General features: G+C 36.9%; 1 long non-coding RNA gene across 4 annotated transcripts in view; it reads right to left on the bottom strand.

Annotated features, from left to right (window-relative positions):
- LOC144974584 (uncharacterized) overlaps positions 1 to 27,500 on the bottom strand; it is a 141,442-nt gene that overhangs the window by 91,365 nt on the left and 22,577 nt on the right. For all 4 annotated transcript variants that reach the window (XR_013645772.1, XR_013645773.1, XR_013645774.1 and 1 more), the window contains exon 2: positions 18,708 to 18,770. This is a non-coding gene — a long non-coding RNA (uncharacterized LOC144974584). The remainder of the gene's footprint in view (positions 1 to 18,707; positions 18,771 to 27,500) is intronic.

Genomic DNA, 27,500 nt, shown 5'->3' with positions numbered 1-27,500 from the left:
TTGTTGGCTTCTTCCTTTTTAAAATTTTGTTGTTGTCTATTTGTTTGTTTGTTTGTTATGTCGGTGTATTTATTTAATTATTTATTTATTTATTTGTTTATTTCTTTCTTTCTTTATTCATTCATTCATTCATTCATTCATTCATTTATTCATTTATTTATGTATTTATTTATTTATCAATTTATATAATAATTCATTTATTTATTTATATATTTATTTATTTATTTTTGCTGTTGGTGTTGTTTTTTTTTGTTTTGTTTTTTCATTTTTTGTTTGGTTTTGCTTTTTGTTGTTTTTATATTTTTGTTAGAATATAACAAGGCGTTTTGTCACAGTAGGGTAGGTCAGTCAGTCAGTCAGTCAAAGAGATAGAAGATGATTATAGATTACACAGCCAGAAGCAGAGAACATCCACTATCCATCCTTTGGGGTGGAAGAGATAAACGTATCAGCACTAGACAAATTAACGGATTAACAGTAGAAATTAGAGGGAAGAGATTGTTGGGGGGGGAGGGGGGTCTACTACGGAGACACGAAGAAATAGTTGTAGGTAGAGATTGTGGAATGGATAAAGTTAGATTTGGGGTGGGGGGTGGGGGGGTTTGAAGGCAAAGACAGGGCGAGGAGAGAGAGAGAGAGAGAGAGAGAGAGAGAGAGAGAGAGAGAGAGGGAGAGAGAGAGAGAGAGACAAGAGAGAGTGAGAGAGAGAGAAAGACAAGAGAGAGAGAGAGAGAAAGAGAGAGAGACAGGGAGAGAGAGAGAGAAAGACAAGAGAGAGAGAGAGAGAGAGAGAGAGAGAGAGAGAGAGAGAGAGAAAGACAAGAGAGAAAAGATAGAGAGAGGGTGAGTGAGAGAGAGAGAAAGAAAGAGAGAGAGAAAGACAAGAGAGAGAGAGAAAGACAAGAGAGAGAGAGAGAAAGACAAGAGAGAGAGAGAGAGAGAGAGAGAGAGAGAGAGAGAGAGAGAGAAAGACAAGAGAGAGTGAGAGAGAGAGAAAGACAAGAGAGAGTGAGAGAGAGAGGGAGATAGGGGGGGGGGAGGTGGATCGAATTTTATGGTAGAAAGAGGACGAAGGAGTAAATGAATCAGGACATGAGGCAAAGCAGTATGAGAAGGAGGAAGAAGAGATAAAGATGGTGATGATGATGATGATGACGACGACGACGACGACGACGACGAAGTGAAAGAGTGGGTTGGGTGAAGGAAAGTCTTTGGAAGATCTGAAGAAACAGAAAGAGAGAAAAAGGGGTGTGTATACTATAACCATATTGTTTTAAATGCACTATGATTTTTTTTTTTAATATAGACAAAGAGAAGTGTCTTTATTCGCTCTGATTTACAATATATTTTTGTTGGACTCATCGCCACCATGACATTTGAATGTCATGATGCCTCGAATTGTAAATAATCCCAAACACGCGTCCATAATCGCAGATGTGTAACATCTGAATTGATTAGCATTCCATTAACACGACAGCAACACACAATTTTATCGAATAAAGAATGAAGATTCGTGTTAATGGCCATGATAGTACAATTATTCATTACTAAATTGTGATGTTGATGACTAATTCATGCGTCTTAAAATAGGATATAGATAAAAATCCCCTTCATTCATCCTCAAGGGGGATTTTTTCTTCTTTAGGATCTATTCCTAAGGAAGACTGGAATAACCCAGGCGTTAGCCGCAGTGCAAAGCCGTTAAAGTGAGCTAGGGCAAAGTGACTTGCTTTAAGTCACACAGCTCGACGAGGGGAATCGAACTCGGTCCATTCTGGCTACAAACAATGACCATAATATAGCTGGGTCACGCAATCGCCGACTTGTACTAAATACAAATGATAACCGGAGTGGTGATCATATATTGCAAAACCCTAACTCTAGTGGTGCATCCTAGGAAAATTCTCTGAAGATAAACTACCCAATTTGACAAATGTGTGAATATGAGTATACCTGTATATAAGGCAGAGATAAGGGACCCCCCCCCCCCCCAAACCAATAACGTGTACAGTATAAAATATTATGGAAAATTGGTTCATATGAAAGAATCATTGTGAAGCGCCTGGAGCATGGCGTCAAATGTGGGAATATTATAGATAGTTCGAAGATGACGTCACTCAGGTCTTTGTTATTGTTTTTTGCCATCCGCGTTTGTGAGTAATGCTCACTGAACTGTATAAACCTGACTATAAACGTTCAATGATACACACAGTTTTGTGTGTTGGTCCGTTATACTTCCGAATGGCAATGTTATGAGCTTCTTAGCCAAGCGCATACTATCTATACAAAGTTTTAATATTTACAGTCTATATATTTTTCATGGACAGATTTAGCAAACAGTAAAACGCGCCTTTGTTCGCCTTGATCGAGACAGTGCAAACAAAACAAACAATACAAAAGGTGGCTACTTTGTTTTCACTGTCTAATAACCCGTTAACTCCCTCAACCCTAACACCGACTATATCCGTAGTTTACCTGGGTAACTTTTACCCCATGCCTATTTATTATATTACATTTTTATGAGGCAAATTATAGGCGTAGTATAAAAAATTAATGTTATTAGTTTTTACATGTTTATGGTAGTTGAATAAAAATATCTATGAAAATGCTCATTTTTAATACATTTTTTTTTCTCAAATTTTGAAAAGTAGCAAAAATATTTAGGATTGAGTGGGTTAACGGCTAAACTCTGGACGGACAGACACGTATCTCAACATTTGGCCTGAAAACTCGTCCTTCAAATATCGATCGATTTAAGAAGTGACATGGCCCTCCTCTTGGCAAAAAAAAAAAAACAAAAAAACTCTCAAACCTGGGACCTCGTGAAGATATTTTAGTTTTGAGAGTGTTCGCCAAGATCATCGTTTCTGGAATAACAGAATTTATGGGTAAGACATGTAATGAGATTTTTAAAAAGTTAGCTCAGGATAGAGAACGATAGAAACTGTTTGTCTGTGGCCTATACCCTGACCCAGGGTGAAAAAGGCAATGATAATGATGATGATGGTCATTTAAATCGATCGATATTTAATTTAATTTGAAGGACAAGATTTCTGGCCAAATTTTTAAAACACGCATTTTTCTAGAGTACGGCAGTCAAGTGGTAAATATACACCTACCTGCGGTTATGTGGTCTAGTGGTATGACACTCACTTTCGGATCGGAAAGAGGTCCTGGGTTCGAGCCTCGCGCTCGGCACATAGTTGAGTCCTTGGAAAAGGCTCTTTACTCACATTCTCTCACCGTACTCAGGTGTATAATGAGTATCTGGCCGTTAACAGCGTTGTCACAAGACCACATAGCCGCACAAAAAATCAAAAGCTTTCTGTCCTAATGCTTTTATTGTGTTTTGTCAGCGTATCTACTGCGGAACTGTGGTGAATGAATGGTGAGACACAGTTATGTGTCCAGATAAAACTGATGTCACCTGTTTAGTTGAAGTCAAGGGAGACTCGAGTTGGACAATGTGATGTAAGCTTAGACGATGGGATTTGAATATGATGTGGATAGAGATTTTCAAGGCTTTTCCTACGTTGTCCGTTTAGAGGTTTCAAGGTGTCTCGTCATGGTCTTAACACTATTACAATTCTCTCTTTATCTTTATATCTTTCAATTTCTCCACTCTCTCCACCCCCACCCTCTCTCTCTCTCTCTCTCTCTCTCTCTCTCTCTCTCTCTCTCTCTCTCTCTCTCTCTCTCTTTATCTATCTATCTATCTATCTATCTATCTATCTATCTATCTATCTATCTATCTATCTATCTATCTATTCTATTCTATTCTATTCTATTCTATTCTATTCTATTCTATCTATCTCTCTCTCTCTCTCTCTCTCTCTATCTCTATCTATCTATCTATCTATCTATCTATCTATCTATCTATCTATCTATCTATCTATCTATCTATCTATCTATCTATCTATCTATCTATCTATCTATCTATCTATTCTATCTATCTATCTATCTATCTATCTATCTATCTATCTATCTATCTATCTATCTATCTATCTATCTATCTATCTATCTATCTATCTATCTATCTATCTATCTCTCTATCTATCTCTCTATACACAAAACATGGAGGCATTGCTCCTTTCTTTTCATATGTTAGAAGATAGAATAGGGCGTCCAAAGAACTTGGTTGACAAGGTAGGGTGTTACAAACAGAGAAGAATATTCAGTGTTCAATAATAAAGTATTTCAGTATTCAATTATTTCTCAAAGATTAAAGAAAAGAAGAAGAAGAAGAGAAGAGAAGAAGAAGAAGAGAAGAAGAAGAAGAAGAAGAAAAGAAGAAAGAAGAGAAGAGAAGAAGAAGAGAAGGAAGAGAGAGAGAGGAGGGAGGAGGAGGAGGAGAGGAGGAGGAGGAGGAGGAGGAGGAGGAGGAGGAGGAGGAGAGAGGAGGAGGAGGAGGAGGAAGAGAGGAGGAGAAGAGGAGAGAGGAGGAGAGAGAAGAGGAGAGAGAAGAGAAGAGAGGAAAGAAGAAGAAGAAGAAGAAGAGAGAGAAGAGAAGAAGAAGAAGAGAGAAGAAGAAGAAGAAGAAGAAGAAGAAGGAAGAAGAGGAAGAAGAAGAAGAAGAAGAAGAAGAAGAAGAAGAGAAGAAGAAGAGAAGAAGAAGAAGAAGAAGAAGAGAAGAAGAAGAAGAGAAGAGAGAAGAAGAAGAAGAAGAAGAAGAAGAAGAAGAAGAAGAAGAAGAAGAGAGAAGAAGAAGAAGAAGAGAAAAGAGAAGAAGAAGAAGAAGAAGAAGAAGAAGAAGAAGAAGAAGAAGAAGAAGAAGAAGAGAAGAAGAAGAAGAAGAAGAAGAAAGAAAGAAGAAGAAGAAGAAGAGAAGAAGAAGAAGAAGAAGAAGAAGAAGAAGAAGAAGAAGAAGAAGAAGAGAAGAAAAAAGAGAAGAAGAAGAAGAAGAAGAAGAAGAAGAAGAAGAAGAAGAAGAAAGAAGAAAGAAGAAGAAGAAGAGAAGAAGAAGAAGAAGAAGAAGAAGAGAAGAGAAGAAGAAGAAGAGAAGAAGAAGAAGAGAAGAAGAAGAAGAAGAAGAAGAAGAAGAAGAAGGAAGAAGAGAAGAAGAAGAAGAAGAAGAAGAAGAAGAAGAAGAAGAAGAAGAAGAAGAAGAAGAAGAAGAAGAAGAAGAAGAAGAAGAAGAAGAAGAAGATTTTTACCGCACTCCTGCACCGTCGCAAACCCACCCGGAAGTTTCGTCACAACACACCGTTCAACTAGATTATGCTCTGCGGTTTCGGGCTCGTTACCACAACGGGTACATAAATATTGGACAGGTGGAAAGTCCCCACTGATGAAGCGATTTTGCGATGGGCGAATTCCTGAAGCCATGAGGTAAATAAATATTCAACACAACACACTTCTACTTTTTGGACAAAAAGAAGTCTTGGAAACGGGGAGGCCTTCCGAAAGCTCCTACATCCCCAGTATTCTTGTTTTTTATAATGTCTTGGTAGAGGGTTTGGGAGGGGGGAATTTTTTTAAAAAATAAAAAGTCTCCCCCCTCCCAAACCCCCCACAAGAACATAAAAAAAGTTTCCCCCCTCCCAAACACCCTACTAGAACAAGAATACTGGGGATGTAGGAGCTTTAGGAAGGCCTCCCAGAAACGTGCGTGAATGTTGGACCACCTTAACCCTCCTCCATCCAACCTCCTCCTCCTCTCCCGTGCATTTAATGACAGGATCCAGTTTCCTATTATACTATTATATCAACCCCCCATCCATCAAGGTGGTCTTTATCTTTAAAATTGGAACAATCCACTTTTCTAGGCAGGACGCTGGGACAAGGGCGTGGTTTGGACACAGACAGTCCGTCCTTCTATGACAAAAAGACATTGAAATAATAAATTTGACCAGAAAATGTTCCCTCCATCCAAAACACGATAGATAAAAAGAAAACCCCCCAAAAAGCTCACAATGTTAAGAAGACTCAAACCTGAGACTTTAGAACGATGCCTGATTTTATACTCTTTAACGAGTTGTAGGCCATGCCATTTTAATCGAATGATATTTAAATAACAAATTTTCTGATCAAATTGTAAAAAAAAAAAATACTGTTTAGTCAAAGTACGGCACAGAAAACTCTTTTGACTCTTTGACAGATCGAGGTCATACGGTGTACCTACCTGGAAAATCTTCTTCCGAAATCAGCCTCTCCCACCAAGACACCATTATTTTATAGTCGTTTACCCCGAATGCGGACCACTAACTAAATCAGAGAAAATTCAGAGGACGTGTAAAGTAAATTATATCTCGTTTGTTTAAATTTTCTTTGTACAACAAAATTGAACATAATATTAAAATTTGATTTTAGGGCATCATCCCCAGTACTCTTGTTCTAGTAGGGGGTTTGGGAGGGGGAAAACTGTTTTTATAGTGTTCTAGTGGGGAAAGGGGGGGGGGGGGGGTTGGGAGGGGGGAGACTTTTTATTTTTAAAAAAAGTTTCCCCCCTCCCAAACCCCCTACCAGAACATTATAAAAAAAAAAAACAAGAATACTGGGGATGTAGGAGCTTTCGGAAGGCCTCCCCGTTTCTTTCTTTTCCAACACTATTACTCTAGTCTGCCATGTTTCATTCAGGAACATCGATAATCAGGACAATACAAATTTCTGATAACAGAAAGTATGCTCGTGTTAACGCACGGTGACTGTATCCAGGATTTGGTGGAATAAATTTTCTGCAGTCTCCTACTTTGACAAAGGGCGGTCGGTGTGTGTGAAGACGTGTGTCGAATACCGTTTTTAACATTACACAGGTAAATTTTCCCTTTGCTCTATTTCAATCTTTAAAATTAGTAATTCATAATAATATAGCGTGGGAAACCCCCGAGCTACGACTAAATATAAATAGGTCGTTATCAAAATAGGCGGTAACTTCTGACACACAAAAGAACTTGGTTTTGATCTTGATTGTCTAGACTAATGACTATTTTTGAGAGAAGACTTCGTTTGATATTTCTGAAAATTTTAAAAGGGCGTAATTTTGACACAAACTGTCCTTCCCTGACAAAACACATTTTAAAAAAAATTATATTTTGGCCAAAAATCTTTCCCTCCAAAAAAACCAACCCCCCGATCAAATTCAATTCATGTTCTGAATTTAGATCTTTATTCACACAAACAAGTTCTAGATAGTATGATGAATATGCTAATCTATTATATTCGCTTATAATCATTATGATTCAACACAATGAAATCTAGGTCAAGCAAATACCTAAGTTAAGAGATAAACACACTGTTTTACACACAGATGCAACAGGTGAGGGTACAGGACCACACATAATATGGCTACTTAGAATTATAGATATAATTTAATGTCGTTACTTTAAAATTTTAAAAGACCAAATATAATTTTACACAACAAAAACACACAAAAAATACATAATAAACAATGAAAGGGAATGAGATTAGCGGAAGAGTAGCGTCCCTTGTTTGGATGTCACCCATAGTCTGTGACGTCACCGGCGGAAAAGTCATTAGAGAGAGAACGTCATGTTGGTTGTGCGCATGCGTCTCTCGTCCTCGCTTCCGGAAGCTCTCCATACTTTCTATCGTTAGCATAGAATTAAAGAAGTCTTGCATTCACACTCTTCTGTAAGAATATTTAACAGGGGTTGGGGCCATCTTTGTATATCGATACAGGAAGTAAATGTTTTCTGATCAAAATATTTTAAAGTGTTTTATCAGTGGAAGGTAAGAAAATTGAGCTTTTATATAGAGAAATATCCACTAAACATCCAATAAACGCTCAAAGTGCTTTACAAGAGGTCCCTGGCCAACAGCAACACTTAACAGTAGGACAGGACATGACGCCTGTAAGTCGATATTACAAAAAAAAATTCGGACAGAGACATCGCTAGTAACGGCCAAGTACTCATTTCACACCTGAGTACGGTGAGAAAATGTGAGTAAAGCGCCTTTTCCAAGGACGGACTCAACTATGCGCCGAGCGAGGCTCGAACCCAGGACCTTTCGATCCGAAAGTGCGTGTCATACCACAAGACCGCATAGCCGCAAGGTAGAACTTAGACATTTCTATAACGATCGTACTGTTTTTGTGTGGATAACACTCATTTCCGATAAATTTCGTGCTAATCTTTCTTCCTTCCTTCGTCTACGTCAATCCACTTTTAATATGAAGCCTACTATAACAATCGACGAACGATAACAAAACATTTAATTTTCAATTTCTGGTCTGAAAACGCTTATTTATTCTAAATATCGTTAAATTCGAGGATCCCCAACTTTTCAACAAAAAAATCTCAAAAACCAAGAACTTCAACTAAATTTTAACAATTTTCAAGTCATAATCTTAATCGACCGATATCTGATGTTAAAAAAAAAATATTTGGCCAAAAAGAAAAACTAAACTAATGTCTTTTGTCTGTGTAAGTGCAGCTTTATCTGGCACTAGATCTCCGTATCTCTTATCGTCATTGTTTATGTTATTCTTTATTATTATTATTATTATTTCGTTTTCTTAATGTACTTTCTTAACGCATATATACTATCTACGGGATTTTCTTGTATTATATTTGTATGCTCCGTGGCATATTCTCAGGTGAAAATCGGTAGTACTGATAGCAACGGATATAGGAGTTTTTGTTTTTTTTTTAATTATTTTTTTGTTGTTAATTTAACTCTCAAGGGTTCGGGAGTGTAGACTGTGCAATTGATAAGGAAATAATAGCGATGTTGATATATCTATGATGTAAAGGGTTCTCACTTTTTCCTTTAAAAAATAGTAGCAGTGGTGGTGGTGGTGGTGGTGGTAGTAGTAGTATTAGTAGTAGTAGTAGTAGTAGTAGTAGTAGTAGTAGTAGTAGTAGTAGTAGTAGTAGTAGTAGTAGTAGGTAGTTGTAGTAGTAGTTGTAGTATAGTATGTGTAGTTGTTGTTGTTGTAGTGTATAGTACTAAATAATATACATTTTCGAATAGTAGTATTCAGTTGCACATTTTAACATTTTGTATTCAGCATTCCATCAGCATCATCATCATCATCATGATGATGATCATCATCATCATCATCATCATTATCATCATCACCTCAATTAGTGAAAACTCATCACTATGATTAAATTCCACGTCCCTAATTATACCCTGGTGGAGTTCTTGCAACAAACCACAACCACACCAATAAACAGCTATGACTGTGGCCTGAAATAGAAAACTGAGATAGATAGTAAGGTAACTCTCACACAATACCCTAATACTGATAAACAGGGTGAATACTAATGGAGTGGGAACGAACAAAGTAGAACACGACAGATACAGCGAACAGGATAAAATAAAAAAATTAAACCGATGTAACACCGACGCAAAGTCCCAGATTTGAGAGGTTTGTTTTGTTTTTTTTGTTTTTTTTTTGTTTTTTGCCAAGATGAAGGTCATTTAGATTGATCAATATTTTAAGGACCAGTTTTTCTGGCCTAAACTTTTTAAGACGTCTCTTTCCAGAGTGTGGCAGTTAACTGTCAAAATCAAAGATTATTTCTCATGCAAATGTTAATATGATTAATGACAAACAACAATAATAACAACAACAAACAGCAACAAATTCCGTCTCCGTGCGCTGTCACAATTTTGCATCATTGGTCGTTGACTGGTAAAAGATTGAACTTACTGTCCTTGACATTGATCTCGCGCCGTATCTATTAAAATCCGAAATAACGACAGAGGTCATCAATCTGCAAGAGATATTCATTCTTCTTGTGATATATGGAATCGGCCTTAGACGACACATATCTTATTTTTTCCACAGTAAGCCTAAGTAAGCATTAATATAGATCCGTTGTTTTGTTGACTTTGTTGTTGTCACGGTTGTTGTTTATGCTTTGTTTTTTGTGTTTTTTAATTCTTTTTTTTCTAGGTGTTCTTTGTGTTTATTTGTTGTTGTGTTGATTGTGTTTTATTTCGTTATAGTTTTGTTTTAGTTTTTTTTTTGTTTTTTTTCTTTTTTTTGGGGGGGGGGCGTCATTTAATAGATACACCCTGCTCATTATATTATTCGACCGAATGAATCTGACTGGGTGACACATTATAAAATCGAGCACTTAGGATACCTATCGTCGTAATAACTTCAGGTCCTGAACTCCATTCTCTTCAGCTCACCTCATTCGGTGGTAATATGAGTAAATGACGGTAATGGTGGATTAATCACATATTTGCATAATTTCCATAGGACATCAGTGTTAAAGAAGTGATCTTTGTTATTTCAGATTGAGGGTTATTATTTATACAGTGTTATTTATAGAATCTTTTAAGCCAGCGAGAGAAGGGGGCGTGAGATGTTGTGGTGACCCCAAACATTTGGGTTGACTGGAAAGGGGTTACGGGTAAAGATTAAATTTAATTTTTGCAAACCAGCGTTCTACAAATTCTCGGTCATTAGAAATGGTAAGGCAATAATGGGGAAAACTTGCAGACTAGAGGAATGATAGGCTACTCATATTAGAAGAGCCAATACTAACAAAACTAAAAGAAAAAAAAAAACAAAATAACTTTTGAGTTTTATAGTTGAATATATCGAAAGTGCTCGAAGCCTGTTCATGAGGTCCTGCACAAAACAAAACACATAACATGTAGAACCAATATGGCATGAGCCTGTTGTGCGAACAGATTCGCGACTAGACTATTTATTAAAATTGAATAGTGTAATCTTTTTTAGTCTAAAAATAAATCAGTTTCTTTTTAGGGTTGGCAACCCTATTAATTAATAATTATTACCGACTTACTGCACGTCTTGTGAAGGTGAGACAATCTATCCTATAATTCAACTTAATTCACGCACACAGAACAACAGTACGTGTAAATGAGAGGAATATGCACAGATAGCCACTGTAACTTAAACATCCAAACGCATTTATATACTCTAATGACACACAGGAACGATTTCAATTCTCAGAACAAGGCCGCTTTCACTCAGTGTTACCGCGGTGTAACTAACTTAAACCTACTGAAGACATAAGACCACTGACCTCCCCTCTCTTCTACTCTCTCTCTCTACTTTCAATCTTCCCTTTGCCATGTCTCCCCTACGAGCGATACGTCAGTCATCCGTGTCTGTAACTGAATACCATTGACTGAGAGACCAAGGGACCATAGCGGTTTCCCTCGTCGAATAATATGGAGATAGTAAAAATACCGTACTTCTGGGTTGGGTCACGTATTCTCTGGTCTGAGCTGGGCGGGAGAATTTTACGAGTTGGGTTTGTTTTTGGATTATTGGAGAATAGAAGAAAAGGTCAAGGCAAATTAAGAGAGGAAAGTATGGCGTATGGAATGAAAATTGTTGTTGTTGACAAGCTTTAATTGATTTTTTCCCCATCATTTTATGGTGTGGTTGACGGTAGTAGTAATGTGGTTGTATGTTCTCTGGTGGTGGTGGTGGTGGTGGTGGTGGTTGGTGGTGGTAGTAGTAGTAGTGGTAGTAGTAGTAGTAGTAGTAGTAGTAGTAGTAGTAGTAGTAGTAGTAGTCGTAGTAGTAGTAGTAGTAGTAAGTGTGCAGTAGGTAGTTAGTAGTAGCAGTAGTAGTAGTAGTAGTAGTAGTAGTAGTAGTAGTAGTAGTAGTAGTAGTAGTAGTAGTAGTAGTAGTAGTCGTAGTAGTAGTAGTAGTCGTAGTAGTAGTAGTAGTAGTAGTAGTAGTAAAAGTAATCGTAGTTATAGTAGCAGTCATTCTGGTTGTGGTGGTGGTGGTACTAGTAATTAATGTTAATTTTGTGTTGGTGTTCCTGTGTTTGTTCTCGTTGTTAACATTGTCATTATTTTAATTGTTGCCGATGCTGCTGCTGAAGATGATGATGATGTTGATGATGATGATGCTGCTGCTGCTGCTGATGATGATGATGATGATGATGATGATGATGATGATGATGATGATGATGATGGAGCGCACGCGTGATGCTAGATGGATAAACAATGACTGATATTTAATGATGTGCTGATGTAGTTATAGATTTGACTAGATAGTTTTTAATGATGTAGATGTCGATGTAATCGAACAGGACGGCGGCAGTGTTGCTTACAACATATGAGGGAATGCAGAGCAATAAAACAAAAAATCACCTTGAAATGATTTGTACCACTGAAGTGGGTGTCTCTGAGCATCCGTATTTTCTATACAGATTTAGATGTTCTAATATAGAACCATTCTTACACCATTGGAAATTAAGTTAGCGTACCTGTCGATTGTTTACGCCATCTGTTTATGCCAAGGGGCAGCGTGGCTCAGCGGTACGGTCTTTGCTTCGTACGTACCTGGGACTTCATAATAATATACTCTATAGATGTCACTGCTTCGTACCCAAAAGGTAACGAGTTCGATCACCCGCCGCTGCGTTGTGTGGCCTTGAGAAAGTCACCTAGCCCTAGCTCACTTTGAGGCGCTGTACTACGGCTGACGCCTGGGTTATTCTAGTTTTCCCTTGGAATAGACCCTAAAGACAAATTTCCCCTTGGGGATGAATAAAGGGAATTTTATTTTATTTATTTATTTTTATTTTATTTATTTATTATTTATTTTTAAGTGGCATAAAAGGTGGAAAAAACATCTTTTTTTTTCTAGTGCACAATAAACAAGCATGCAAATCTCTTGGATAATTTTAATTGTACAAATTCTTAGGTAGGATTCAGCTTTCAATTTATCTTTTTCTTCAAAAAAAGCAATATAATCCACTAAAAGTGCTCAAAACAATTTACAAGGGGTCCGAATCCAACAGCAATGCTAAACATTAAGACGAAACAAAACGCGTGTGAGGTACCATTACAATTTGTATTTCCCACAGAGTCAACCAGGTAATGGTTTTACACCTGAGTACGATGAGAGAATGTGGGTTAATAGTATATTTTTTCCCCAAGGATTCAATTTTGCGTCGTCCTCGGGATTTACAGATCAAAAAGTGAAAGTCATATCACGATACCACAAAACCGCATAATGATACTGGGACAAAAATAAACCGCGAAAGATTAAAAGTTTGGGAGGGAAATTATAATATGAAGTTGCTAAGGGAGAATGCTTGTTTCAAAAAAGGGGATGAACAAAGTCATCAATGTCATTATTAGCCAGTTAACTCACTCAACCCTAACACCGACTATATCCGTAGTATACCCGGGGTTACTTTGTGACATTCTTCTGAGACAAATTATAGGCGTAGTATCAAAGCTAATGTTCTTAATTTTTACATGTTAATAGAAGTTGAATAAAACTATCTATGTACATGCTCATTTTAATACATATTTATCCAATGTTGAAAAGTAGCAAAAATCTCTAGGATTGAGTGAGTTAAACTGGCCATGCTCGGACAAACACGTATTTTAAAATTTGGTCCGAAAAATCGTCCTTCAAAATAGAATCGATCGATTTAAATCTAAATGACCCTCATCTTGGCAAACACTCTCAAACCTCGCTGGGTCCCAGGTTTGAGAGCTTTATTTTTTTTTCCAAGATGAGAGTCATATAATATAATATATCGATCAATATTTGAAGGACGAGTTTTATGGCCATCCATTTTTTAAAAATACGTGTCTCTCTCCAGAGTACGACAGTTGACTGGTAGTTAAAGAACAGGAGGAGTTCCCCAAGAGAGCCATTGCCCCTGAGTCAGGGAGGGGAGTGAGTGTTGACATTCCCAAACAGAGTAAACAAACCGGCGACACATTGAAAACCTGCCGGGTCATTCTTTATTACTTGGCCGTGTGTAATGGAGGATGTGACACGGATTGTGCTAATACGGAAACCCAGCTGTGTCAGGTATTTTCCTGTGTCAATACGCCTTTGACAACGTTATATTATTCAATACTTTAAAAAAAAAGAAAAAAAAAGAAAAAAAAGAAAAAAAAATAAAAACAAGAAGAAAAAGAAAAGAAAAAAGAAAAAAAATAAGAAAAAGAAAAAACGCTCGCACAAAAAAGCATTTATCTTACGTTTTGAGCCGTTAACAACAAATTATATTTAATCTATTAAATTCCGTTCATTAATCCCAAGAGCTAGAATTCTTATAATCTAGGGTTTATTTCAGGGCAAGATTGTATTAATCCAGGCGACAGCCGCAGTGCAGCTCTGCAAAGTGAGAGCTTGGGGGGAAGTGACATGGTCTAGGGGACAGCGTGGCTCAGCGTACGGTCTTTGCTTCGTACCCGAAAGGTACCGAGTTCGATCACCCGCATTCAACATAAATTAAATTATATTATTCCCGATAGGATGAGAAAAGTATGTGCGAACATTTAAAATTTTGGCCAGAAAATGATCCTCTTCTTGTCAATAACTCTCCTAGCCAAAAAAGAGTTTAATGGTTTGTTAGTTTCTTTTGTTTTTTTGGGGGTTTTTTTTGTGTGTGTCTTTGTTTTGTTTTGTTTTTCTTTGTTTTGGGGGTTTTTTTTTGTTTCTGTTTTTTTTTTTTTTTATTTTTTTTTTTTTTTTTGGGGGGGGGGGGTTGTTGATTTTGTGTGTTGTTTTTTTTTTTTTTTTTTTGTTTTTTGTTTGTTTGTTTGTTTGTTTTTTTGTGTTTGTTTTTTTTTTTTTGCGGGGGTGTGTTTGTTTCTGTTAGAGAACAGATGTACTGTTAATATTCGAAATCGTGAACTGGAACCATTATCTCTAATTTAGGTAATGCCAGTCCAAGGTGTACATTTAAAAATCAATTAAGTGGTTTACAAACAGAGTACACTACAAAATCAATTCGTTCTCTCGTTACATTTCTACCTAGAACAAATATGAAATCATAGAGCAGATCGATATGTTGGTCTAAATCAATACAAGGTCTTTGTGTGTGACCCATCGTGTTTACTCGGTAATGAGTCGGGATGACAGAGATGGAAGAAAATTGAATCTAAAATCACATTGATCAGAATCAGATCGAATCAGAGAGAGAGAGAGAGAGAGAGAGAGAGAGAGAGAGAGAGAGAAAGAGAGAGAGAGAAAGAGAGAGAGAGAGAGAGAGAGAGAGAGAGAGAGAGAGAGAAGAGAGAGAAGAAAGAGAGAGAGGAGAGAGAGAAAATGAAAGAGAGAGAGAAAGAAAGAGAGAGAGAGAGAGAGAGAAATAGAATTCTTCTATCATATTCCAAGAGACTAAACAAACAAAAATGAAAGAATTTTTAAAATATTAAAAGCAAAAAGAAAAGAAAATAAAATACTAGATATCTAACATAAAAATACGGACAGACAGAAAAAGAGCACACACATTGAAATATCCGCCGACAAGGTAAAGGGTGGCATATCTCGGTGTTTGGATCAACGTTCAAATCCCCAGAAAGTACAAAATAAACAAAACACTGATCTATCGGTGTCTTCTCCATTATCGGGCTAATTCAAGGTTAAACACAAACACACACATACACACACACACACACACACACACACACACACATAGGCACTTCAAGGTTGACATTTCACGAGGCCTATCTTATAAAATATTACATAAAAACAAGCTGTTATTGTCTTCTCTTTTTCTCTCTCTCTCTTTTTTTTAATAACCCGTATAATATTATTATAAAAGGAACTAAAGATTTCATATTACAACAACAGCAGTCGTTATCTATCTAGTCTTGATAGAGGTAATTGGCTACTAGAACTTGGCATTGACGGATAATGTAAAAAATGCTAGCACTAAAAAAATGGATCGTATGAAATGGAAATTTAACGTTGGCCTGCCGGGGCGAATATAATATAAAGAAAGGCCCATAAATATATCAATATCACTATGGAGCGTATTCTCTTAACGCAATTAATTATGTTTTTTCCTTGAATAGTTTATTTTTTGAAGGAGTTAATTTTTATTTGTTGTTCTGTTTTAGTTTTTTTGTTTTTGTTTGTTTGTTGTGTTTTTTTATTGGATTTTTTCTTATTTTGGTGGGGGGTGGAGGATAGAGGGAAGAAAGACCCCCCCCCCCCTCAGAAAGTACCAGGTTGTGTTTCTTATGACCGTATTCTGATCACTTTATAATGGAAGATAACAGTCGGAAGTAACTGATGGAAAAGGCTCTTTACTCGCATTCCCTTACCGTACTCAGGTGTAAAATGAGTACCTGGTCGTTAACAGCGTTGTCTCTGTCCGAAAAAAATTGTAATAATATCGCCTAACAGGCGTCATGTCATGTCTCGTTATACTTGTTACGTGTTGCTGTTGGTCGATCAAGGAGCCTTTGTAAAGCGCTTTGAGCACGATTAGTGGATAGTGCCCTATATAAAAGCTCAAGTTTAAATAGGTACACATCGCCTTTGACCTATTCGACTCGTTTTGAAAGGGATCGGATCATGACCATCATCAGCAGACATGCTCAGCCATAATCATAAAACTTGACAACAGTAGAGGCCATCATCCACTACTTACTCCAAGCCTTTCCGAACGCAAATCAAACCTGTTCTCGTTCATCAGAAGCAGGTGGACCAAACTTATTATATTTATATATGAAGCACCTGACCTTACCCCTGTAAACTTGCCCCCCCTCTCTCTCTCTCTCTCTCTCTCTCTCTCTCTCTCTCTCTCTCTCTCTCTCTCTCTCTTTCTCTCTCTCCAACAGTGGCTACTCTTACCCCTTTTTTTCCCCGTGATCTGATCTGTGTTAATGAAACATTATTGTTTTCCTCTTTGGTATTAGCTCTCCTTTATTTATATATATTGTATCATTATAAAGTAATGAGGCTTTTAATCTGTTCCCCCCGGGTCGTTTCCGACATATTTTGGTAACGACTTTATACCTATAAATAGCTTTATGTCAGGACACGACATTACTTCGTCAATAATGTTCCTGAAATAAAGCAGGGAAACAGGTGCCCACACTTTATTCTTTTTGAATTATCTTTTTTTTTTCTTTTTTTTTCTGGGTTTTTTTTTTCAATTTATGTTTTTACGCCGGCCATGATGTTGTTTAATCTTTTTGTTATAATTGAGAAATTATGTGTAAAATATAAGTTTACTTCCGGTGAAGTCGAGATTCTTTTTTATATACCCCACCACCTTATCGCAGTGATTGAGTAGCTGGATCTTCTAGATCTGGCGGAAAGTACTTTTCGATAGACTAGCGTCCTATCCAAATGGTAGTAAGCAATTGCTATTATCCATTTCACGCAATAGAAACCGGGATAAACTTCGGCTCCATAGGTCTGAAAGCTTGAATGACTAAAGGGAAAAAGGTTGGGTTTTTTTTTTTCGCCGCTTGCAAAACTTTCTATGTTACAATAAATCGTCAGTAAAAAGAAGACGTGAGAGTCAAAATATTGCTTTATTGTTGATGAGGACGTTTAACTCTTGTCAACGAAAAAGGTAAGACTTGGGGCTCTAGCTACAGAAGTAAACCCAATCACAATCCCTCATTGCGTGTGTGTGGTCTGAAACGATTTAATTTATTCCAAGTCTAAGCCAGCCATTCAGAAACACACAGGGGTCCTTTTGACATACGAAATACAACAAAAAAATATTGACAAAACGGATACTTATGTCAAAAATAATAATAATAAATTGAGCTTTATATAGTGTAATATCTACTAAATGTGCTCAAAGTGCTTTACAGGGGGTAAACTAGTCGACAGCAACATTTAACGTGTAGGACGGGACATGACGCCTGTTAGGCGATATTACAATGTTTCGGACAAAGACAACACATAACTCATTTTACACCTGAGTACGGTGAGAGAATGTGAGTAAAGAGCCTTTTCCAAGGACTCAACTATGCGCCGAGCGCGAGGCTCGAACTCAGGATCTTCCGATCCGAAAGCGAGTGCCATACCACAAGACCACATAGCCGCATGTACCAACAATATTTGACAATTGGGGGGGGGGGGGGGGGGGAAGCGGATGTCGTGATGCCACACCTTCTACTTTTCCGGGTTCAAAACCATTGGAAGTGTATATGTAACCAGAGTCCTTCGGATGACTAAAAATGAATAGGTTGTATTATTATTATATTGAATCAAAATGTAGTATAATTATTTTAGTACATTGATTTATAGGCAGATTCTAAGCGGATTACGGGACGTAAAAGAGCGAGGATGGATGATCTTTATTGACGACCAGCATAATATTAAGAGTAAAGAAAAATGGAGCTTTGATAAAGCGCAATATCCACTAAATGTGCTCAAAGCGCTTTACAAGGGGTCCTTGGTCAACAGCAACATTTAACATGTAGGACGGGACATGCCGCCTGTTAGGCGATATTACAATTTTTTGGACAAAGACAACGCTGTTAACGGCCAGGTACTCATTTTACACCCGAGTACGGTGAGAGAGAATGTGAGTAAAGAGTCTTTTCCAAGGACTCAACTATACGTAGAGCGAGGCTCGAACCCAGGACCTTCCGATCCGAAAGCGAGTGTCAAACCACTAGACCACATAGCCGAGTAAAAAATAAGATGCCGTCACTCTGAAACCAGAGGACCATCTTCACAAGGTATGAATCCAGTCCTCCAGAACAGTCTTTTTGCACTTCCAATGAGACAGGAAACAATTCTTCGACATCCCACTTTTGTTCCCTATTGAGTCTTAAAAATATAGATAGTAATGCACTTGGCTAAGAAGCTCACAACATTGCCATCCGGAAGTATAACCGACCAGCACACAAAACTATGTGTAACCTTGAACGTTAATAGTCTGGTAAACACAGTTTAGTGAGAATTACTCATAAACGCGGATGGTAAAAAGCGATAACAAAGACCAGAGTGACGTCAACTTCGTTCTATCTATAGTCCAACTTTTCAAAAAGTTACATTGGGTACTTACCTTTTCGTTGAAAAATCCCAGTCCTAATTATGGTCTTAATTCCAGGAGTGAGACAGGGAAGAGCTGGTTGGAGATTAAAAAAAAAAAAAGAAAAAGAAATAACATATAAATGAGTTATTAAACACATGAGTAAAATCACTAAACAAATGTATTAGGTGAGGACAACCTGTACATATATGCAGGTCTGGCATCCGAACCCACTTATGGGCCTTGTTTAACATTGTTGTAATGGACAATATTTTGGTGTCATTTTTATAGGTTCCATTAAAACAATGAGCCCATAAGGAATTTGGGTTATCAGACCTACAAATAGGTGCACGTCGGGTGAGGAACAAGCAACTTACATATCATTAAACAAAAATTAAATAAGAAAATCTGCAAAGTCATAAGGATTTACCTGTTGTTTTTTTTTTTGTTTGTTTTTTTTTTTGGTTTGCTTTGTTTTTTGGGGGGGGGGGTTGTTTGTTGTGTTTTGTTTTTGTTTTCTCTTTTTGTTTTTGTTTTGTTTTGTTTTTATGTTTTGTTTATTTTCGGGATTTTTTTTCGGGAAGATTGGTTTCATCTTTCCCTTGCATTGCTCTAAACCGACGTGCACATAGCTCTAAATACTGGGATTTTTTTTTTCAATATTCGCAAATACATACTTTAATCTGCCAAAATGAATGGCCATATGAATTATTTATTTAACCAAATCCGTCGACGGGCTCAAGAATATATTGAACAACAACAAAAACATGGCCAAACACAAGAACTGGTCAAGTTCGACATTACTACAAGCTTTAACGTTATTAGCATTGGCGGCAACAAGACATGTCGGTAATCAATGCCCACTTAAAACCCCATCATCTCTCTCTCTCTCTCTCTCTCTCTCTCTCTCACACACACACACACACACACACACACACACACATGCGCGCACGCACATATACACACATACACACAAACATACACATAATATATCCAGATAGCCTCTCTTTCTCACTCCCTGTCTTTCAAACAGACAAACCCTAACACACATACACACACGCGTGTGTCTATTTACTTTTCCTCTCTCCATTTGCCTGGCGGTAATCTTCAATCACTATAATTGGGTCCTGCCAAAGCCACAATAACATTGAGTAACTTTGGAACCACAGAACGTCATGAATAATTAATGACCCTTTGACCTCTCGCAATGGCCTATAATAGCACACACAGTAAAGTGCTGCCATGATTTCGTTTCATGAAGGAGAGAGAGAGAGAGAGAGAGAGAGAGAGAGAGAGATAAATAAAGATAGAGAGAGAATAGAAAGAAAGAGAATGAGTTAAGAGAGAGAGAGAGAAAGAAAGAAATTGGGGTAGGGAGAGAGAGAGAGAGAGAGAGAGAGAGAGAGAGAGAGAGAGAGAGAGAGATTGATTTAGGAGGAGAGACATAGAGTATTTGTTAGAGTCATTTAGAGGAGTAAAGAGTAATGCAATGATGATATAATCAAAATCGTTATCCCTTTTTATGATACAAGTACTGGATGAAGAAATCTCCAAGTACAACGAGAATTTAAATCGAAAAAAAAATGGACATGATGGCTTTTGTTTGTTTGTTTTGTTTTTATTTTGTTTTGGTTTTTTTATTTTTTATTTTTTTTTTTTTTGCTTTTTGGTTTGGTTTTGTGATTTTGTTGGGGTTTTTTTTGTGTTTATTTTTGTTTTTGTTTTTGTTTTTAATTTTCTTATTTGGTTTGCCAGGTACTAAATTCATTTCACATTCTCATTTGTGTTTACAATGACTCTAAATATAGAAATAACCAGAGATGTATTTTTGTTGCTGTTGTTGTTGCCATCTGAGAATAACATCGTCAGTCTTCGTAAGCCCCCTGAGACGGTCACAAGTCACCGGTCACCAGTTAACGAGTCCTTGAGTGACCATTTGGCCATCCATTATTCATGAATGAGGGATTCAGTGAATACTAACAATGTGTAATAATGATTATAATATTACCCAATGTTATTATGATGGCTGCAACTGTAAATAAAAGAAAGGACAATAAGACTTTGGAAGTGGGTCCCAATAACCGTGGCCTTCGTTAAGTTATGGCCTGACACTGACCAAAAAATGGTGTCAAAATGCCAGTTTTTGCCACAAAAGAAAACAAATCGTGAGTTGTATTCAATAGTTCAACCAATGAAATAACTTGTTTCCATGAGCTCTGCTAACGACAACTCACTAGGCGGTGCAAAAACCAAAAAATGACGTCAAACTGCCAGTCCTTTTGGATTTCAGTGTCAGGCTAAGAAGCTCATACATTGCCATCTGGAAGTATAACGGACCAACACACAAAACTGTGTGTAACCATGAACGTTTATAGTCGGGTTAATACAGTTCAGTGAGCATTACTCATAAACGCAGATGGCAAAAAACAATAACAAAGACCTGAGTGACGTCATCTTCGAACTATCTATAACATAACGATGGCAAGGCAATAACTGAGTTGGTGGAGCAACCGCTTCACAAGCAAAGGGACCGGTTTCGGCCTCAGGTGCGGTTGAGAATGTTTCTAACACTAACTACCCTGCTGTCCATATCCAAGGGGTAACAATGAATTTCTACCGTCCGTTTTGTTTTACACAACACAAACCTGAATACAGTCAGGTTCCGATGGGCCCAATGGCTTTTAATGGTTAAAAGGGTGCATGAATTGATGTGGCATGAGATATCACATCACATGCGACATCTATCTAAAAGAAAAATCAGATTTTGTCATGTTTTAAAAAGAAAATTGTAAACAATTTGATGCCACATTCTTCTAATTCATCTCCACTCGTATACCTTCAGATGGACGGTATAATAATTGCATGATACCCTTGATATTGGACGCTAGATTTAACATATTTAGCAGATTAGCAATCTCTATTGACATAAGGGAGGGGGGGGGGGATAAAACAAACAAACCAACCAAAAACAAAAACAACTAAAACAAAACAAACAAAAAAGACTAGGAAAAAAAAATCAAGCATTAATTCATCAGAAGTTTTGGTCTGTCTTACCATCAATACGCCGATGATACGCAATTGTACTGCGTTTCCAATACGAGAAATTTACAAGAAGTATCAGCCAATAGTAAAAATTGTATCCAAAGTGTTAAGAAATGGATGAATGAGAACAAACTGAAACTGAATGATGATAAGACGGAGGTGCTGTATGTGGGGAACAGGAAGTGGAAAAGTGAAACAGATTTGAAGTTGGGGGATGCCTCTATTCAAATTGTTGACAAAGTGAAAAACCTTGGCACATTCTTAGACTCTGGACTGTCGATGGAGCATCAGGTTAATAATTTGGTTAGATCTCTCTTTTTCCAACTAAAAAAGATTGCTTCCATTAGACGGTTCATATCTGAGGATGTGACCAAGCACCTGGTTGTGTCCCTCGTACTATCGAAATTGGATTATTGTAATGCTCTGTTGTTTGGCGTTTCGCAATACAATCTGAAACGTCTTCAGATTGTCCAAAACAGCGCTGCCAGACTAGTATTAATGAAGCGTAAGTGCGACTCTGCCGGACCTCTACTTCATGACCTGCATTGGCTGCCTGTTGGGAAAAGAATTAAATTCAAAGCTTGTGTTTTAGTGTATCGTTGTCTTGAAGGTACTGCCCCTTCCTACCTTTCAGAACTAATTGAAAGATATTCAAAACCCCGCCCCTTACGTTCGGCCAGTGATTCCACAAAACTAGTTGTCCCTCGAATTCGGAAAAATGCTGGAATGAGATCCTTTTCTCATTTCGGACCCTCTATTTGGAACGCCTTACCGCAGAGCATTCGTGAAAAAGAATCTTTGTCTATTTTTAAACGTTCGCTTAAAACATATTTGTTTCGATTTTAGTAGATGGTATGAGAAGCAAGATAGGTTTGGTTTGTGTTGTGTGTTGTGTTGTGTGTGTGTGTATGTGTGTGTGTGTGTGCTTGTGTGTGTGAATGAGTATGTTTCAGCCAAAGTAATTTGTAATTTAAGCGCTTAGAGTCTGGTGTCTCGGAGTTATAGCGCTATATAAGTTTTCAGCATTATTTATTATTTCAATCTGGGATCGAAACCGGTCTCTTTTTATTGTGGGGCGAGTGCTCTAGCAGTCCAGTTATCAATGACACCTTAATTGCTCAGGAAAAAAATAGGTCTGTAGATTATTAAGTAAAGCTCAGCGCGTAAAATCTGTCAGCCCTTCATTCCGCATTGCATGTTTCTCTTTCTTTAAAAAAAAAAAAAAGAAGAAGAAAAAATGCAAGTGTCAGTGTCCATTCATCACACCACCAACCAGCATCCCCTGTGTACACGATGACAAAACACATTTTGTGCGTGTGTCATTTTAGCCTGAAAACTTTTACTTCATATAAAGAAATAATATAATACGATGACTACAAATTTGTGGTGACGTCGCCCCAAACATTTCATTTTGAGACCTCATTAAATCAATCGTCTTCAATTCTCATTTTTAAGTTTATTTTTAATCATTTGTATCATCTTAATCTATCAATGACAATATAATAATATCCTGAAGTATGTACTATTTATTCTCTGACCAATATGAGAAAGAAAAAATGTGTTACGTCTTTGTACGCCAGACAAAAGCATCCACCATCCACCACAAGTTTCATCCGGCCCCAAAATTCATTCATTATTCTTCTAATTCTCCAGGACACCAAGTTTACTTAACACCGACAAAATGTCCCTTTCACAATTTGGCCAGAAAATAATAATATAATATACTATATCGATCAATTTAAACGAATTGCCAAAAATTCTTATACCAGAGACTTTAAAGAAGCCTTCAAAAGAAATACCAGGCTTGGTAATTTTGACAAGTTTTGAGCCATTTTAGTCGATTGATATACGAAGTAAGACTTATTTTCAAGCCAAAGTGTATTTTATTTTATGAAAGCATTTGGTCAGTTTTTGGGGTTTTTTGGGGGGTTTTTTTTTGTTGTTTTTTTTTTTTTTGGCAGAATGGTCCACACGACTTGTCAGTGTAATAACTTTGTAAGTCTTGCGCGACCAAGACACGGTATGACGAGCTGAAGTTGGCTTAGTTAAAACGTCGTGGAGTCCTAAATGACACTGTATAATTAATATACTACGGCCACCGCATCTAGCACGTCGTCACGTGACCATCTGGATGTAAGACAGTGTTGGTTGGTGTCCTGGAATGGAAAGAGCTAACCAATTTTACGCCAGTTTATCCACCAAAAAAAAATAAAGTAAACAAAAATGAATATATCAGCTTCAAAAAAGAACAAAATACCAAACACGGAACTTTTCGGACTCAAAACCCTTCTTCAGCCAACAACAAAAAACAATAAAGACATAAATACAATACGTTCTGGGTTATTGGTGTAATGAAAATCCTTTAAACCCTATGCATAATATACTCCTTTCCAACAAATAATAAAAGCTTATGACTCTTATTGTGCTCGGATGTCAAACTGTCAATATGAACACTTTGCATTCAAAACTATTCAGATATTCACGTCTTTGAGGTAGGATATTCTAGCACAGACCACAGCACAATGCCAGCCATAAAACCCAACACCTCTGTTAACGTGACGTTACTACAGTCACTACAGTTACTACAAGGTACAAATTAAAAAAGCTTGGCAGCTCTGTAATCTGCTAGCTTGTGTTGCCGTACTCTGACAAAACACCTATTTATTCATCCATTCATTCATTCATTATTTATTTATTTATTTATTTATTTATTATTTATTTATTTATTTATATTTATATTTATTTATTTATTTATTTATTTATTTATTTATTTATTTATTCATAATTATCTATCTATTTATTTATTTTGGATAGAAAACTTTTACTTCAAATATCAATCTATGAAGAGTTCCCTTTAAATTGTCAAAAAGTTCGAACCTAAAACTTCTTAGTCCAAGGTTAAATTTTGAGAATTTTTCATTAAAAAATATAGGAAACAAATCATTTGTCAGAGATACGGTTGATCGTGTTTTGTTGTCTTGTCCATTACAAGGACATCCATTTCAGTGGGTTGGGTTGGCAGGGCAGCTGGACAGAATAAGCATACAAATATTCATTAAGGGCTACATGGTCAAGCTTTTGTGTGCGTGTTCGTGTGTGTGTTTGTGTGTGTGTGTGTGTGTGAACAACGATGGACAAGCGCCCGCTTTAAACTAAGCCGGCAGGTGGGATAAACTAAAACGGAGTGACATCTAAATTATGCACCGGGAAATAAAATGCTACATGAGCTGGCATAATAATGTTACGGTGACAACTGAAGGAATGACTAACTAGGTAGCTAGAATTATTAACGTGGAGAATGAAATATCGCAAGTGTCCAAGCAATGTAATACACTGGACAGGTCGTGAAAAGGCAATGAACTTCCAGAGAGGACCTAGACAATACCAATTCATACAATGGTAATATAATATAATATAATAATATTATAATATACCATCATTCACTGACGAAATACATTTATTCATTTTTTTTGCCATTTTGGTTTGTTAACTTAAAACAGCAATTGATAAAGATAACAATCAACTTGTCAAAAAGTATGCAACTTGACATATTATGAAGTCTTAGGTTTGATAACTTTGAACAAGTTGACAGTCATGTTAATGGATTGACATCTTAAGTAAAAACTTCCAGGTAAAAATGAAGACAAAAAATGATTTGTAAAATAAGGAAAATAACGATAGCGGGAAAATGGTAACGATATAAAGAGATTCGAGCAATATTATTATAAGCAACCAACTGACAGGCATATTATTTAGAAAGCGCTCTCTTAAAAAAAAAAAAAATCCTTTATTGGCTGACACACAATAAATGAAAAATAAAGGGCTGGGAAGAATATTATTATGGTGAGATCAGATCGCCTATGTGGCTGGCAAAAAGCAGTAACAAACACCAGTGTGGCGTCAATCCTTTTGCAATAATTTAAACGGGGTCTGTTTTGTAGACGATTGAAAGTCTCGATAGCTCAGTTTGTAGCGCATTCGCCCCACAAGCAAAATGACCAGTTTCAAAGCCAGGTTTTGTTGACGATTTGCTTTTGTTTTTTGTTTGTTTTGTTTTGTTTGTTTGTTTGTTTGTTTGTTTGTTTTTTGTTTGTTTGTTTTTTTTTTTTTTTTGTTTTTTTTTTTGTTTTTTTTTTGTTTTTTTTGTTTTTGTTTTTGTTTTTGTTTTTGTTTTTGGTTTTGTTTTTTTTTGAGGGGGGGGGGGGGTGTTCTGACTGCTTTGTCCACATATACGTGATTTAGTAGCTGGGTCTAGTCGATATGTTGGACAGTTGCCTCCTTTATGATTGATTAGTATCCTCTACAAACGGAAGCAGACACTTTTTCCTGTCAAAAGTATACTTATTTGAAGGCACGATAATCCAATTTGTTATTCAATTCAAAATTTAAATTTAATCCATTACAGCAAAGTTTAAAAAAGGCCATAAATGCGTTCGGCTAGCAGACCGGCTTGCATGTAGTAACTGTCCGTTTAATCCTTTTTAAAAAGCATGGTTTGAAGACCAACTCTATGGATCTTATCGCTCTGAAGGACTGGGTTTTTAGGCCATTAAAATCATTGACTAGTAAAACAAGGCATCCCAACTGTCTTCTTTACTCTTTAACCATTTAACTGTCGTACTCTGGATGGAAGGACATGTATTTAAAAATTTGGCCAGAAAACTCGTCCTTCAATAAATATCGATCGATTTAAATGACCCCCCATCTTGGCAAAAACTCTCAAACCTATGACATAAGGAAGACTTCGCGAAGTCCCAGGTTTGAGAGTATTTTGCCAACGATGAGGATCATTTGAATTGATCGATATTTGAAGAACGAGTTTTCTGGCAAAATTCTAAAATACGTGTTTTTCCAGAGTGAGACAGTTAACTGGTTTAAAACTATGACTCATATAAGATTATTTTGGGATCGGGATACAGATAAGATAATTCTGTGAATAGGTCAGGGTGTCTTGTTGAAAAATTTCATAGTAAACGCCTTGTCTGGGTACACATAACATACAATACACATCCAAAAAAAAAAAAAAAAACGCAGGTCCTCTAGGAGCCGGATTTTTGAAAAAAAAATAATTCATGAGTAATTTGAAATTATGTAACTTTTTTCAAGGGGAATAATCGAGTAATAAATTTGAACTTAAATTTTAAAGTTTCTAATTAAAAAAAAAAAAAATCGGGCTTCTAGAGACTCTTTATTTTCTTTTTTTTCTACCGCTGGCCAAAATATTATGGTAAACGGTTGATAAACAAAAAAGCCTTTGACTTTTTAAGATTTGTTGTTTATTTTCCAATATGGCGTCGTTTCCATAGCAACGGGTACCTTTTTTACGAAAAAAAAATGATATGCAATCATCCTTCCCAAACATATAAATTAGGATTGTGCATAGAAGTTTAGGATATTTCATCAAATAAAAAAAATGGCCCTTTCAGTGTCGCTCCGCCCCCCCCCTACCCCCCCCCCCCCCCCCCCCCCCCCCACTCTTAAAATTCTGTAGCAGCTAGTCTGACATCAACTTTCATTCTTTCAATAAGTTTTAATGATTTAGAGTTGCTCATGAAGTTCCGAAATTGGGGCCAAAATTTTCGTAATTCTACGCTTTTTTCGTAATTGTTGGCAAGTCGGGTTTAGATCAGAGGTCACCGGGTGGCATCGCACAACGACAATAATAATAAATTGAGCTTTTATATAGCGCAATATCCACTAAATGTGCTCAAAGCGCTTAACAAGTGATCCCTGGCCATCAGCAACAGTTAACATTTAGGACGGGACATGACGCCTGTTAGGCGA

This window comes from Berghia stephanieae, chromosome 6 (genome assembly GCF_034508935.2).
Source record: "Berghia stephanieae isolate SIO BIC M18660-M18661 chromosome 6, UCSD_Bste_1.3, whole genome shotgun sequence".
Lineage (NCBI taxonomy): Eukaryota > Metazoa > Mollusca > Gastropoda > Nudibranchia > Aeolidiidae > Berghia > Berghia stephanieae.
Note: the sequence above shows the minus strand (reverse complement) of the source record. Positions and strands in the feature narration are given on the sequence as shown.